The sequence below is a fragment of the Eschrichtius robustus genome, chromosome 2 (genome assembly GCF_028021215.1).
Source record: "Eschrichtius robustus isolate mEscRob2 chromosome 2, mEscRob2.pri, whole genome shotgun sequence".
Classification (NCBI taxonomy): domain Eukaryota; kingdom Metazoa; phylum Chordata; class Mammalia; order Artiodactyla; family Eschrichtiidae; genus Eschrichtius; species Eschrichtius robustus.
This window is the reverse complement of record NC_090825.1, coordinates 6,046,046-6,061,916: the sequence shown is the minus strand read 5'-3', so window position 1 is coordinate 6,061,916 and position 15,871 is coordinate 6,046,046. Positions and strand designations below refer to the sequence as shown.

The 15,871-nt window shown below is 40.2% G+C and overlaps 1 protein-coding gene across 1 annotated transcript in view; it reads right to left on the bottom strand.

The window, feature by feature from the left end:
- ADCY2 (adenylate cyclase 2) overlaps positions 1–15,871 on the bottom strand; it is a 438,100-nt gene that overhangs the window by 357,078 nt on the left and 65,151 nt on the right. The window lies entirely within an intron of this gene.

The following is a 15,871-nucleotide window of genomic DNA, read 5'->3' as shown; positions in this document are numbered from 1 at the left end:
TTTGCAGAACCTGACATTAGAGGAATTGGTTTGGAGACTGTGTCATTGACAGAGCCCTTGAATAAATTCCACACACAGAGATCTGAGAACATCTCAGAGAACCAGGGGTAAACAGCCTTGTGTCTGATAGAAAAATGGGGTCTCTGTCTGGCAGGCCTCCGTAGAGAAACACACTCAGTGCTGAAACTGAGCAGAGGCTTGTCTGCCTTCGTAATCAGCCGGGTTGGCAGGGGACATCTCACTCAAACGACCACTAGGAAGTTTTAAACTCCTCTGGCATATCATCCTTTTTTTTTCTTAAAGATTTCTGCACCTGTGTCCCTACATCTGCATCTACATACCTGAAGAGGTACTGGTCCCTCTCTATTTTTTTAATGTATTGGCAGGTTTTGGTGTCAGTTATGCTAGCCTCAAAAAAACGTCTGCTGTTGTTCCATCTTCATCTATTTTCTGAACAAAGTTTTAAGAAGTTTAGCGTTATTTCTTCATTAAATGTTTGGTAGAATTCCCACAACACAACATGTTGCTCTGTGTTTTTCTCATCCCCAGGCTTGGAACTGTCCCTCCCTATGTCCCTTATTTATGCCTTTTCACCCTGGTCTAAGATTTCCTACCAGTCCCAAAACACAGGTCCAACGTCAGAACTTGAACAGGGTTGCCAAGGAGCAGACAGCGCCTTGAATTGGGGACTTTCCCACGTTCCACCTTCCCCTCCACAGGACCTGCCACTCTGCGCGATGTGTCACCTCCCCCGTGACACCTATGCTCCTTCAAGGCAGAGCCCGCTTCCTCCTCAGCGGGTGTACCCTGCGTCTAGCAGAAACCCTGGCGCACTCAAGAAGCTCCATTAGTCCTTTTTAAAATTTGATAAATGTGGTGTGGAGCATGGAAACAGGATGTGCTAAACGATGGACAAAGAAAACAGAATGACTTATTCAGTTATGTTTGTGCTTATAAAAAGCACATTATAATTACCCCAAATGGAAATTAGTCACCATTAAAGACAGATAGAAATTAATAATATAGAAAGTTAGTTTTAATTAAAAGTATGATGACCACAACACAGTTAGGGGCTACAGCTACTTTGTTATATAAAGTACGATTTTCATATCTGTTTTAGATCTAGATATCAATGGCCTATTTTACACTATGCATACCAAAATTATTGGAAAACATTCTTCTGCATTTAATGCACAAAATGCAAAAGAAGCAAAATGATAGAGTAAAAATAATATTGAGTTAACTTGCTTCCTTATGAGAGTCACCAAAAATCAGTTTTATGTAATTATCATTTTTATCAGTTTCTAGGGCCTCTTACAAGCAGAACGGTAAATGAAAGAAAGTAAGTAATGTGATATAAAATATCATTTCAAATTGAATTATTTTTGTAGCCAAGCAAAGATATGTGAGACTATATCTTGAATATTTTACAGTTCTTGTTATTAAGGAGATAGAATTATAATTTGTTGATGAATCAAGTAAAACCTCCAGCTGCCCTTTGTCAATCCATATTAAGGCATTTCCCTTTATTTAATTGGGCTCCCGCTTAACATTATTAATCTCATTTCGTGATTTTATTACTAGCTTTTCAAGTGTAAAGGGCATATTTATTTTTTAAATGCAATAGCATTTCAAGTTCATGTCCTCAATTACACATATCTCATTTAAAAAGTTTCTATTTCTTACTTGCATCATATTTAATGGTCCTATTATCTCACAGACATCTGACTTGGGGTGATTATGATTTATAGCATTATTAATGTGCCTTCTCAAACTCCTGTTGAGGTGACATATCTGTTCAGGTCAGCCTTTAGAAAAGTTACTTGATGTACCTTAGACCACACAGATTTAAGATACTTAGGCATTTGTCAAGCAATTCCATCCTCAAGGTAATGCTTAAATATATATATATATACATATATATAAATTATTTTACATTGGAATATAGTTGATTTACAATGTTGTGTTAATTTCAGGTATACAGCAAAGTGATTCAGTTTTACACATATGTATATCTGTTCTTTTTTCAGATTATTTTCCCATATAGGTTATTATAGAGTATTGAGTAGAGTTCCCTGTGCTATACAGTAGGCCCTTGTTGATTATCTATTTTATATATAGTTGTGTGTATATATGTTAATCCCAACCTCCTAATTTATCCCTCCCCCTCCTCCTACCTTTCCCCTTTGGAATCCATAAGTTTGTTTTCTACGTCCTTGAATCTGTTTCTGTTTATTTTTAAGCATCACTTAAAAAGGCTGGCTAGAGCCTTTCAATGGTATGTGATAATTCCCTACAAGGTACATTTCTATTTATTCCATTTTTTTTTCAGATCAAGGCAATAAAGTCAGCAGAGAAGAATTTTAGTGTGTGTGTGTGTGTGTGTATATATATATATATATATATATACATGCCCCACTGCTTCTGTAGTCTAATCCTAAATTCCCCTAATCAAGGCCACTTTACGCCTGAGCAAGAGGCAGAACTCTGCACATGCACTTGTTCCTATTCACCCTGCAGGTGGGGTGTGAATGGAGCAGACTGAAGTCAGCTTGAAGTGAATTGTGGACAGTTTAATATTTCCATTTGAAAATAATGCCATTTAATAATGGAGAAAAGAACTTCTGAAAGGTCTAAACAATGATATTAACAGAATAAACTCTTACTGAAACTATTTATATTATACGACCCCTACCAGTTGTAAGGAAAAAAGGTGAACATCAATTATATATATTTTAGTCTATGAAAACGTCTACTTACTCTCACAGTAATAATGAACCTCCAATCACATATCGAACTTCCTTCTTTCGGAAGTAATATCCCTTCCCACTCAGAATGATAAATTTTACCACTCCAGTCCTCAAAGTCTTTACTTCTGCGTTAAGTAAAATGTTAAATTTGCCTCCAGTATTCAAAGACCACAGAAATCAAGACTGAGAGAGGCGCAATCTCACTCTCCAGCCACAGGCGGCTCATCTCCACATCGGTCACCTGTTCATCCTAAGTCATCAGCAACAGTGCATGCCTGTTGACCTGGGTCTCAAAGAATGAATGTTCCCCCCCACACACACTTGGGCAGAGAGAAAGCGCAAAGGCAAGTCAAGAGGGCACCATATTTAAGATACCCCAAGTTTTCCATCCTGGGAGAATCCTGAGTTATTTAAAACCCCAATGTCCCACTCCAAGTAGAGGTTGGGAAGCCAGGGGATATGCAAAGGTGTGCGTGGCCATATGTGCGCGTGTGTGTATTTGTATCTATATATATTGTAATAACCAATTTTTTAAATTTAATACTCTTTAAAATTTATGAAAGCACCATTATGAAGGAATAGAGACTGGTGATGTACACTTTGAATGCTCTCAGCTGCCCCTAGAGACAACGTGTCCCTAGGAATTCATTAGGTCTCTCTCAGTCTTGTGTGTTCTTAATGAATAAGATCACCTTGGATTTGAATTTAGAACTTTAATTATATAATTCCCTTCATAAATAAAAATTCTGTATTTCTTCAGTGTTATTCTTTTATATTCATTGCAATAGATATTCATTAAAGAAAACACAGAAGATTCAAATGAGAGGGTAAATCAATATCTCTAATACCCAAGATCACTCATTTTATTATCTGGATATTTATCCTTTTATCTTTTTTTCTAAGATAAATTCAAAAACAAAATTGGGAGTGTATGATACACAGTACTTTGTAGTGACATACCACAATTAGAAGACTAATAAATCTTCATATTATAATTTTTACTAGTGTACCTATAGATATTTTGTAACACAGCATTTCTCTACACTCCTATGAAGATTCAGTAACATCTTTTGCATATCTGAGTAATTATGTTCTTAGGATAGCTTACCAGATGTGAAACTAATATGTTGAAAGACAGACACATTTTAAGAATTAAGGAAAAATCTGCCAAAACCCCTTCCATGGCTGTGTAGCAATCTACACTCCAGGGCAGGATAAAAACATGCCTGTTTTGTTTTGCATTATTATTCTTTCTAACTGTTTTGAAAATGTCATATCCTTGACATGTTAGTTCGAATTTATTTATTATTGGTGAGACTGAACTTACATTTTTTTCATTTATATTCATTCTGTAAATTTTGCACTCATGTCTTTATCTACTCCTTTTGGGGGGTTTTGATCATTTTTTATTAATCTGAAAAGCTCTCTATATTTTGAGCATTTGAGTATTTTCCCCAACTGACAGTTTATTTTTAGAACTGTTTATTGTGTGTCTGTGCTTTCTTTTTAGACTTAAAAAAGTTTTAAATCTGTGTGTAGCCATGTCTATCCAAGTTCCAGAGGGAGAAAGAAAAGCATTGTGTGGAGCAGGTAAAAGTCAGGCTGAGAACTGACCACTGGATTTAGCAACATGGAAATTACTGGAGACCTTGATGAGGTGACCTTAATAAGAGCAGTGTCCTCCAAATAGGATTTACTGATCTCTTCCGTCTTTATTGACCTCATCCACTCCAGAATTGTGTGGGATCCAGGGACAAGTGTGATCAGACTGCACAGACTGAACTCTTTCAAGGAGTTTTGTTATAAATGGAAAGAGAAGAATGGGATGGTAGTTCATGGGAAATGGGGTCAAGAGTGTCGTTTTGTAAGATGTAAGAATAGCATGCTATGTACCCCTATGTTCACTGCAGCACTATTTACAATAGCCAAAACATGGAAACAACCTAAATGTCCATCAACAGATGAATGGATAAAGAAGATGTGGTACATATATTCAATGGAATACTACTCAGCCATTAAAAAGAGTGGAACAATGCCATTTGCAGCAACATGGATGGACCTAGAGATTATCATACAAAGCAAAGTAAGTCAGACAGAGAAAGACAAATATCATATGATATCACTTATATGTGGAATCTAAAATATGACACAAATGAATATGTCTGTGAAACAGAAACAGACTCACAGACACAGAGAAGAGACTGTGGTTGCCAAGGAGGAGGGTAGTGGGGGAGGGAAAGATTGGGAGTTGGGGATTAGCAGGCGCAATCTATTATATATAGGATGGATAAACAACAAGGTCCTACTGTATAGCACAGGGCACTATATTCAGTATCCTGCGATAAACCAAAATGGAAACGAATATGAAAAAGAATATATATATATGTATAACTGAGTCACTTTGCTGTACAGGAGAAATTAACACAACATTGTAAATCAACTATACTTCAATAAATTTTTTTTTAAAGCCAAAAAATTAAATAAAAAGAATAGCATGCTAGTGTACTGAAGGAGAAGATCTAGTGGAGAGGGAGAATTTTAGGATGAAGAGAGAAAGGAGAAGATCATACCCTTGGGTAACTGGAGATACCTGAAAACTGGCCAAGAGGAAGAGTCAGCCCAAAACAAGGGGATCCACAGGCAGTCCAAGGCCATGACAGGCAGGAAGGCTCAGGCTAGACATGTAGAGGGGTGACATGGTGGGAGGGGGAGTTAGATTGCTCAAAACTTTCCAGTGAAACAGGAGAGGATGCCAGGATATCATCTGAGAATGAGGGTGGGTGGGAGGGGAGAGCGGCTTGGAGTAGGCATCTGAGAGCAGTTACTTTCCGGGAAGTTGAAGGGAGGTGGGCCGGGCTGGGGTCTCCCCGACCAGGACGCTGCAGCGCCTCATTTATTCCAGCTTCAGTCCATTCCCCACAACAACTTCACCACTTTCTTCATGAAGCCTGTGCCCATTTGTTACAGAGCTAACTCGTAAAACCTCTGTGATTTTGCAGATCTCATAAACTGGATTATTTCTCCCCAGGATATTTTCTAATTGGGTGTTATTAGATTAGAAAGAAACCTTGAAAGCTGTTATTTATTTACTTTTAACTGGTCACTTAGAAGGCTTCTCAAAGCATTAACTATCATGTTTTCAGTTCAGTAGCATAAGCATGGAATAAAAATTGGGGAAATTGTAATTGATTTAAAATGATAATTTGTCAAGAGGAAGAATATTTCATGAACAGATGGGTGAAAGGTGGACATCAGTGGGCTACAGGAATATCATTCAACTTGTTAGAACCTGGGTTTCCTCACCTATAAGGGATAAAATCTCTTCTATCAACGTTTTGATGTCAACAATATGAGTTTGTATAAAAATATCTGTAAACCATCCAGTTACATACAAATGGCAAGTGTTATTACAAAAAAGAGAGAGAACACTGCAGATCAGCAAGGCTCCATAGAATAAAAATCAACGGAAGTGCACCTTGCACGTGGATCAGGATTTGGAGTGGAAGAGATGAAGCAGGAGGAGGGAGAGAAGGAACCAGGAGAGGGTGGGTCCTGGACGGAGGTGCAGAAGGCAGCAGGGGCGGCCAACAGAGGCACCTCACGCCGTGTCGCCTCTCTGGGCTCCAGGTACTCAGGTAAAGGAGCTTTCAAACCAACCCCATTACCTTAAGGAGTGGGGGAGACCCTATTACATTTTGCATGCTTTCAGCCTTCTGGTTAATAATAACGTAAAACAAAATGCAACTGGTCTTTCTAAGATGGATTGAAATGTATCGCAGTTTTCAATCACGGAGAAGCTAGACAAACCTGTACATTCTTCAATCACAGCCCTCCAATACATTAGTCCTTTCTGAAAGTTCAAGTCTTGGGCCACTTCTGAATCAGAAGGGGAAAAATACACATATCGGCAAGCTGAGAGTCATAATCATTCACCTTAAATCATGACTCTTAAAAACGTGACTTAAAACTAGCTTCCTAGAGTGAGCAAACACCTGAGAAATAAACAAGCTGAATCTTACTGATAGAGCAGATTCTTAAGTTGTGAGATGGTAGCTAAAATCAGACACCTCTTGTGGTCGAAGTTGGACTTTTCTTATTGCATGAGTAAATGACCTCATGACCCCAGCACGTAAACTGAAAAGAATGGGCCAATACAATATATCTGAGACATCAGGCTTTACTGATAAATCTCATCACCCTTTCAAATGTGTCCCTTTTTAAAAAGTGATAGTTTTGTTCTGTATGTCCTCATGCTGAATTTGGGCCGTAAAAGCACCAACGCATGAAACATATTCATAAATCAAGTGTATAATATATTAACCTATTTGAGATTCCAAGGATGTCACCAATGATACCTCATAAATTTAATCATGGTTTCCGCGAAGTTTAACCATCCAAACCCTGAAAATTATGTAATACGCAAAAAAGTGAATTTACAAAATAAAAGATAAATATTGAACTCCATAAGACCTTTTTCATTACAAATTGGGGCAAGCATTTTACTAGTATAAATAACACCCTAAAATATCAAGTTACAATGTAAAACATCTGCACTCTTGGTAGACGGCAAACTGTTACCGAATGCCTCGCGAGCAGCTGTGGTCATATAGCAGGCTCTGTGTTTTCCTACAACTCCTAATACATAATATAATATCTGTCATCCCTTTCATTTAATGTGTCATCAGTGAAAAATAAACATACTTTTGCAGTGAAATTTGTTTCAGGCCAGGGACTCTCGCTTTTAAAAAAACAGAGTGTGTGGTGTCTAATCATCCTGTACAAATAGAGGTGCCTTTGTTTGCCTCAAAGATTGGCTTTACATGAAATATTAGATGACAGGATAATTGTACCCTATCAAATGTGCTCCCATTTTCTTCCAAACTGTTCAACAGACATTCATGGAACAGCAAAGACACACCATTCATTCCACAAATATTTGAGCACTTAATATGTTCAAATACATTCTATGATTATTGCAGCACTATTTACAATAGCCAGGACATGGAAGCAACCTAAGTGTCCACTGACAGATGAATGGATAAAGAAGATGTGGCACATATATACAATGGAATATTACTCAGCCATAAAAAGAAACGAAATTGAGTTATTTGTAGTGAGGTGGATGGACCTAGAGTCTGTCATACAGAGTGAAGTAAGTCAGAAAGAGAAAAACAAATATTATATGTTAACGCATATTTATGGAATCAAAAAAAAAATGGTACTGATGAACCTAGTGGCAGGGCAGAATAAAGACGTAGACATAGAGAATGGACTTGAGGACATGGAGTGGGGAGGGGGAAGCTGGGGCGAAGTGAGAGTAGCATCGACATACATACACTACCAAATGTAAAATAGCTAGTGGGGAGCAGCCGCATAGCACAGGGAGATCAGCTCGGTGCTTGTGACCACCTAGAGGGGTGGGATAGGGAGGGTGGGAGGGAGGCTCAAGAGGGAGGGTATATGGGTATATATGCATGCATATGGCTGATTCACTTCGTTGTACAACAGAAACTAACACAGCATTGTGAAGCAATTATACTCCAATAAAGATGTATTTAAAAAAAGACAGTTAAGAAAACAAAAAGAGAAACAGACTGGGATAAAATACTATATGTGTGTGTGTGTGTGTGTGTGTGTGTGTGTGTGTATTTGCCATATATTTTATTAAGTACTTGTATCAGAATATATAAAGAACTCTCAAAATTTAATAATAAGTAATTTGAAAAATGGGCAAAAAAAAAGATTATATAGACACACTCATATAGGCATAAACACATGTGCAAATAAGTACATATGTAAGAAACTAATGGAAAGAGTAGCAATATTTTTTTGTGGATTCATATTTCCATGATTTACTCGGATTGTATATGCTGGCTAATGGCCATGCGAATATTAGTTTATATGTTTGTTGAAAGCCTTCTACTTTGGTAGAAATAGGAATTTTGTTAATCATTTTATTGACAGTAAATTAACCCTATACCAAGCCCAACTGCTCAGATGGTGAATCCATCATCCAGACAATCTTGCTCACCTGGAAGTGAGAGGTTATAACTGTTTAGAGCAGGGGTCCCCAACCCCCAGGCCACGGACTGGTACCGGTCTGTGGCCTGTTAGGAACAGGGCTGAACAGCAGGAGATGAGAGGCAGGAGGGCGAGTGAAGCTTCATCTGTATTTACAGCCGCTCCCCATCACTCACATTACTGCCTGAGCTCCGCCTCCTTTCAGCATTATGGTGAGTTGGTTAATTATTTCATTATATATTACAATGTAATAATAATAGAAACAAAGTGCACAATAAATGTAATGCGCTTGAATCATCCCGAAACCATTCCCTCCACCCTGGTCTGAGGAAAAATTGTCTTCCACGAAACCTGGCCCTGGTGCCAAAAAGGTTGGGGACTGCTGGTTTTAGAGGTTACTACTTAGCAGGTTGTCACTGCACCAGGAGAAGATGAACAGGTCCTGGGCTTGTGATACTGATAAAGCAAACGCATAAAGTTACAGAAACACCACGCCACCATCACTGACACGAGCCAAGACTTTATATTCATTCATTTATTCATTCATTCGTTCAGTTAGTCACGAAATTCTTTCTCATTGTCTCTAATCTCTCAGGCACCATGTAGAGTAAAAGACTGAAAAAAGCAAACTAAGTGCCCTTAAAATTAACAGCTGTGTCTATTCACAAAAAGTAATTGCTCTCTGCTAGGGTAGATGCATGTAATTGATGTAACTATATAAATTTTTTTGGTGCTTTATTTAAATCCCTGGATGTTCAGAGTAGATCAATAACATGGTGAAGATGAAGAGTTTAGTCCCTGAACAGGTCAGTGAATTTCACACAGAGACAGGTTTGAGGTTTGCAGACTGTGTCCATAGCTCTGATTACGCTGCAAACCATGGTTTTGGCAAAGGTATTCAATCTAAAATACAGAAATTCATATAAACTGAAGATCAGATAAGAGTAGATCTTTAGAAGCTCTCTATAAAGAAAAAAATGCCAATGCCTTTACAAGCAGCCTGCGCTGTCTCTGACACAAGAGTGACGCAAAGGTGACAGACGTGCCATCAGGTACAGAGCTTTCCACCATCCGCATAGAGTAACTGACAGAGAACCACCCAAAAGAGCCTCTAAATCTAGATTACCCTGACTCAATGTCAAAAATTTAGCAAGTAGAATATAAACAAATGCACCATTACATATATTTATATAGTCGTTAAAATTGAAAGTTCCAGAATCACGCAGACAATACCCTGACACATATGGTGAAGTCATACGAGAAATTAGGCTGGGATTAAAGAGATTAAATCACTTTTCTGTATTAAAAAAAAAAAAAATTCAACGTCCAATGCCTCTTGACTTGACCTGTGTCTTTTCACAGGGTCTTCTGTGGAGGAAACACCAAGTCCTGACGTGAGAAGACCCTACTGCTTTTACTCCCCATTATCCTACTAAAGGGGACAGAGAAGGAAGGGAGGATACATATAAGAACGGGAGAGGTTATGTTCAATGAGAAACAAGCTTTGGCAGATAAATAAAGTCAGCAGAAGGATTTGCAGAGCTGAAATTTTATGGTTTTCAAGAAGTACTTTTCAATTTCCTGGACTCAGGTGACACTTTAGGTGTTGAAGAAAAGAAAGACGTGATATTTCTTTTCATGCTACTCTGCAGTTTGTCTCCTCCTCTGTGATATTACCGCTGGCTTGGGAAGAAGTAAAGACAGCAAACTTCAAAAACGGTTCTCACTGGACACATAGTTTACATATTAGAAGGCAAGACATTGACTTTTACATAGGAGATCAACATGAGCCAAGGGAATTTCTATAATTTTGGAATAAAGAGATTTACTTGAATAAAATTTTGGAATGAGAGATTTCTAGAGCTGGCTCATTGGATGTCCATCTGGTACATTCCTTATCTGGACTCGACAAGCAAGAGAACCGGCGCTGGGAAAGAGCTGCAGGGGGTCTGGGATCTTCTGCAGGGGTCTGCGCCATCTGTAGGCCACTGAGTAACTCAATCCACCAGCACACCGGTAACTGCAGGCTGAGAAAGTTCCTGCTGGCACCAAAGGAAAGGGGGCCTAGAAGAAGCCAGTCCCTGGCTTTTAGGGAACAAAATAGGATGACATTTTCATCCTGTTTATCCTGGGTACCCGAGGAGCCTCTGACCCTGTTGAGAATCCTGCATCCCGGCACTCTGCTCTTTCCTTGCATCGTCCCTCCGTTTCTCACCCAGTCACTGCCTGCTCCTTTCCCAACGTCTAGACATGAGGGATCCATATGGCTTGGCTGTGGGCCAGTTCTCCTGGCCAAACATTTATACATTTTTATCTCCAACCAGATCTCTCCCGTTAAATGTGGAACAAGCTTTACCACATAAACTGAATCTGGAGAAATATTAGCAGAGCTAAAATTTTATGGTTCTCAAGAAGTATTTTTTTTTAATTTCCTGGTCTGACAGTGAGACTATAAGTATCGGAGAAAAGAAAGACACGGTTTTTTTTTTCTAGCTTTATTGAGATATAACTGACATAGAACATTGCATAACTGTAAGGTGTACAATGTACTGATCACTTAAATTGGTAGAATGATGACCACGATAGTGTCAGTTAACAACCCCATCACTCACAAAATTACCAGTTCTTTTTTGGGGTAAGAATATTTAAGATCTACTCTTTCAGCAACTTTCCAGGATTGTTAACTACAGTCACCATGCTGTACATTAGATCCCCAGAACTCACTCATCTTATAACTGGGAGTTAATACCCTTTGACTAACTCCTCCCCATTTTCCCCTCCTCCCCCAACCCCTGGCAACCATCATTCTACCATCTGTTTCTACGAGTTTGGCTTTTTCAGATTCCACATGTCGGTGATATCACAGTGTTCATCTTTTTTTGTCTGACTTATCTCACTCAGCATAAATGCCCTCAAGGTCCATTCATGTTGTCATAAATGACAGTATTTCCTTCTTTCTCATGGCTGATAATATTCCATTATATAAACCATATCTTCTTTATCCATTCATCTGTAGTCAGACATCTAGGTTGTTTCCATATCTTGGCAATAGTGAATAATGTTACAATGAATATGAGAGGGCAGATATCTCTTTGAGATCCTGAATTCATTTCCTTTGGATAAATACCCAGAAGCAGGATTGCTGGATCATATGGTAGTTCCACTTTTATTATTTTGAGAAACCACCATACTGTTTCCCATAGCGGCTATACCAACTTATTGTACATTCCCACCAACAGTGCACCAGGGTTCTCTTCTCTCCACATCCTTCTCGAAAGCCTTTTTTATCTCTTGTCTTTTTGATAATAGCCCTTCTAACAGGTGTGAGGAGATATCTCACTGTGGCTTTGACTTGCATTTGCCTGATCAGTAACGTTGAACGTCTTTTAATGTACCTATTGGCTATTTGTATGTCTTTGGAAAAATGTCTATTCAGTTCTTTCACTTATTTTTTAAATTGAATTTTTCCTTCGCTATTGAGCTGTATGAGCTCCTTGTGTGCCTTGGATATTAACCCCTTATCGGATATATGATTTGCAAATATTTGCACGCTGCTCCGCAGTCTTTCTATTCCTCTCTGATGTTACTACTTGGTTATAAAAACTAAAGACAGTGAACTTCAAAAACATGTTCTCATTAGACACATTATTTATATAGCTGCAGACTTTTTCAACGAGAAGGATGTATATATTAGAAGAAGATGTAGACTTCCTGCTTGACCTCTCCTCTTGGCAGCCCCAAAGTTGCCTCAGACTTAAGATCTCCAAACATCACTCTCGACTCCGATTCCTCCCTCCAACTTGGTCCTGCCAAAGCATCCCCCCCCACCTTTCAGAGGAGAGTGCTGGCTTCATCCAGTTACAAAAGCCTCCGAGTTATCCTTGACTTTGCCTCCCCCCTCAAATCTTACCCAACAAATTCTGCCTGTTCTAGGTTAAAAATGCATCCCATGTCCATCACTTTTTCCCACGGTCACTGCCCAGCCACCCAACATCTCTCCTCTCCCCCCAGCTGCTGGGAGGAGCCTCTCATTGTACCCATTGCTCATCGCCATGTTCACCCCTTCTGTCCACTGCCCGTACCACAGGTGGAGTGACCTCTCCAAGGGGAATTCAGTTCCTCTTCCTCTCAGTGCTGCAGACTTTGTTTCCTCCTCCATGTCCTGTCTATCCTCCACTCTGCCATGTGCCTGAGAGGCTGACATCTGAGAACTGGGTTAACAGGCTCCTTTCCATTTGGGCTTCCAGTGAGGTGTACCAGTTGGATGCTCAGGCAAGAGATGGGAGGGCTTCCCCTACTGACTCACCACAGGCCAGCCTCCCTCCAGCAAAAGCCACGGCTCCTTAGGAGACTCTCCTGGAACCCATCCTCCCCGAGTCCGGGACCATTGGCCCCTCCTTTCCACTTCAGGCTCAGGTGGTAACAGCTCCCTGCTGTGTCTGGCCTTCGGCCTTCACCATCCCAGCTTGGTTTCTTTTAAACTTGTCTAGACCTTGTGAACACCAGCTTCCTTAATTGCCTCTCAGTCACCCCCTCTGAGCATGCCATCTGTTTTCTGCTAGGGCCTTGGCTGATACTTGTCACCGCCAGCCACCTCCCAATGCACTTAGAGGACAAGCCAAGCTTCTTTCCTTGGCAGCCTGCAGGATCTGGCGCTGCCCACGCCTCCCGCCTGACTCAGGAGGTCTCCCTCTCCAGGTTCAACGCCCTTCTGTCAGTCTCTGTAGCAGCCCTCACCCCAGGTTCCTTTGACATTGTCTCTGCCCAGAAAGTTTTCCCCAAATCCCTGCCCAAAACTGCCACAACAACAGCTCTTAATAAGTGTGGCTTATTTTCAGCCTTTGGGTTTCAGCTTCCACTTTACCTCTTCAAGGAGGCCACCACCCCCTACCCACCGACCATATCAGACCCTTGTCTGTGGCCCCTACTATAGCACCCTGTTAATCTCCTCCACAGCAAGTGCTACTAATGTTTTCCTTCACTTCATTATTCCTCTGTTTTTTTATATGTTTGGTCTGCCCTCTTACCAGGTTGTGAGGACAATGGTGGCACAGCTGAGTCTATCCTGGTTGTCTGTATTATCTTCACCACATAGCTCTGTGCCTGGCCCAGTGCACACTCAATAAAGCTTTGGTTAATGAATGAATGAATTCACAGACTGTAAACACAAGTAAATAAGAGCTTCTGGCTTCTGCCTAGAATGCAGTAACCTGTAAAGAATATTGTTTCCAGCCTATCACTATAAAAAAAGCAGGATAACCTAAAACTTATAACTTTTCTTGAACCCATTAGAGAGCTGATGTCACAGAACAATGAACTAGCCTGAAATCTCAGGAAAGATGGGTGCCCCTGAGGGGAGGGTGGATGTGAGCTCTAACTCCCCTGTGGTAGAACAGATGGAAGACAGGACCCCTACCTGGGCAGGTAAGAAGCTGTCAGCTGAAACTTTGAACGAGTTGCTAAGGCTGAGTGTGGGCTAGTGTGAGAAGACAGACGCTGGGGGCTGAGATACAAGGAGACTATCTACACCTCCCCAGGCTCTTCTCCACACGCCTCCACCAAGTGCTCTTTTAAAAGATTGGGAGCAAGGCGGAAGACTGGGAGAAGCCTTCTTCGATGGTCCATGCTTGGAAGAAGAGAATGGCCACCACTGCAGAAAGGGCAAAAAGCCCAGCCCAACCTTTTCCCCCCTAAGATCCAAAGTCTCAAGCCTCTGAGAAAAGACAGCATATCTTGTCATCCACAGAGAACAAGTGAAGATCCATTGCACCTGGGAGAAGGGTAAATACCTTTCTTAAAAAGGGTCCTCTATCTCTGGGAAATGGGGGCAGGAAACCAACTGGGTCCAGATCATAAGAACTCTCCTCACGCTGGGGAGGTGAAGGACCACTGAGAAACTCAATCCCTGACAGCCATGGATGCAGAGCCTGCCTAATACTGAGGCAGCTCTGGTGCAACAGAGAAGCCCCCTCTTCTGATCCCCATTATCAGGCTTGTAAGAATGAGTAATAAGTAGGACAAGTATACTACTGGGGGAGCAGTGGGAGTGAAAAGAGTGACCCTCTCTGGTAGACAGGGCACAAAGGAAAGGCCCAAAGCTGAGGGTGGATCAAAAACATTGGGAAAAAACCATCAAAAAATCAGAACACACCCTAAGGACAAGCTAAAGAACTAGAAATTAGTGGTACAGTGAAACTAAATACAAGACAAAACCCAAACCCAGCACAGCTGCTGACAAGCCCAACTCAACCCTCCTCACTACTGGTCTTGCTGAAGGAGAGGCATGCCCTTTTCTAAGCATAAATTCTATCTATCTCAGTCTCTACTGTTCTACTCATAAAGTCCAACATTTAATCCAAGATTATAGTTATACAACAAAAATGCAAGGGAAAATGCACCAACAATACACAAAGCAAGCTAGAAATCCAGATACATATATGACCCAGAAAGGGAACTGAAAATATCTGTAATTAATATACTAAAATACTCCAGTGGAGAAGGTAAGCAACATGCATGATCATATATAGAATTTCATAAGGAGGACTAAAATGGAAATGCTAGAAATAAAAATAAGGAAGCAGAAATGAAAGAAGCCTTTGACAAATTCATCAGAAGACTCAACAAAGCTTAGGCAGGAATCAGTGAAATTGAAGCTGGTTTGATAGAAATTAACCAAGTGTGAACAAAAAGAGAAGAGAAAAAAAGAATAGTGCATCTCAGCATTGTGAAATAATAGCAAACAACCTCTAACATACGTATGATCAGAATCCTACAAAGAGAAGAGAGACTGGGACAGAAGAAATCATAGCTGAGAATTTTTCCACAAATAATGAAATATATCAAACAATAGATCCAAGGACTTCAACATGAATGCAAAAAACAAAATCTAGACACATCATTTTCAAACCGCTGAAATTTAAAAACAGAGATAATCCTGAAGGTCTTCAGGGAAAGTGAAAACACATCACATATAGAGGGGCAGAGTGAAGAATTACAGCCAACTCCTCGTGAGAAACTATGCAAGATAGGAAGCAATAGATGGGCATATTCAAATTGTTCAAAGAAAGAGAAACGGTCAAACCAGCAACTATATCCAGAGA